Source organism: Aplysia californica, unplaced genomic scaffold, assembly GCF_000002075.1.
Source record: "Aplysia californica isolate F4 #8 unplaced genomic scaffold, AplCal3.0 scaffold01350, whole genome shotgun sequence".
NCBI classification, from domain to species: domain Eukaryota; kingdom Metazoa; phylum Mollusca; class Gastropoda; order Aplysiida; family Aplysiidae; genus Aplysia; species Aplysia californica.
This window is the reverse complement of record NW_004798620.1, coordinates 17,410-17,716: the sequence shown is the minus strand read 5'-3', so window position 1 is coordinate 17,716 and position 307 is coordinate 17,410.

Sequence of the window (307 nt, the reverse complement as noted above, 5' to 3'; positions counted from 1 at the left end):
GGGGGGCGGAGGGATATGCGTGATTTCAACTAAAGACGTGATTACCCCAAAAAAGTCCACTCCAAATCTTACCTTACTTTACCTCTCACCCATAAAAAAACAAACCCCCAAGAAACCCCCCAAACTGCAACTCCCATCCGCCTCCCACTCCCACCACCTCTACACGTCCCCCTCCCCCGTCCATCTCTAGTTTACTCATCCTCCCCCTCCTCTACCCCCCTCCCACCTGAGCTTGTCGTTTCTTCCCCGCCTCTTCCTCTACCCCTTCCCCTACCCCCACCCTCAAACTATCTCATGTCACCCCTCC